The 452-nt window shown below is 34.5% G+C and overlaps 1 protein-coding gene across 1 annotated transcript in view; it reads right to left on the bottom strand.

Annotated features, from left to right (window-relative positions):
* LOC107576213 (filamentous hemagglutinin-like) overlaps window positions 1-452 on the bottom strand; it is a gene marked incomplete at its 3' end in the record, with an annotated part of 40,853 nt that overhangs the window by 10,728 nt on the left and 29,673 nt on the right. The window lies entirely within an intron of this gene.

A 452-nucleotide genomic window follows, 5' to 3' on the forward strand; every position in this document is an offset into this window, starting at 1 on the left:
CCCTAAACAGTTTGTGTGTAATGTGTGTATTCAATTATAAATGTGTAAATGTGCAAGTGTATAATACTGTGTATGTGTGCAGCCAGTATTTGTGATCAAGTTTACATCATCACAGTTAAGAAATGCTAGAAGACTCGTGATTGAACAACACAAAACACCTTTAGTGCTTGTTATTACTAGATTTGAGTTTTTCCAAACTCCCTCGTATTATTCAGGCTCGCACCATGTGCTATGAACATGAATCATGCCACAAACTGAGCGACTTGTACTGTATACTATTACTTTTCTATGGAGCCTTGAACATGACATTAAGATCTAATTCCCACAACGTATTAATTTCCTATTTTTACATTTTGGATACCTCTGATTAATGTGTTCCCTTGTTTTAGGTGAATTGTGGCTACGCTCTTCCCTTAAATTGGAGGAACAAATTATTTATTTATTTAGGATTT

This window comes from Sinocyclocheilus grahami, unplaced genomic scaffold (assembly GCF_001515645.1).
Source record: "Sinocyclocheilus grahami isolate Dianchi unplaced genomic scaffold, SAMN03320097.WGS_v1.1 scaffold3351.1, whole genome shotgun sequence".
Lineage (NCBI taxonomy): Eukaryota > Metazoa > Chordata > Actinopteri > Cypriniformes > Cyprinidae > Sinocyclocheilus > Sinocyclocheilus grahami.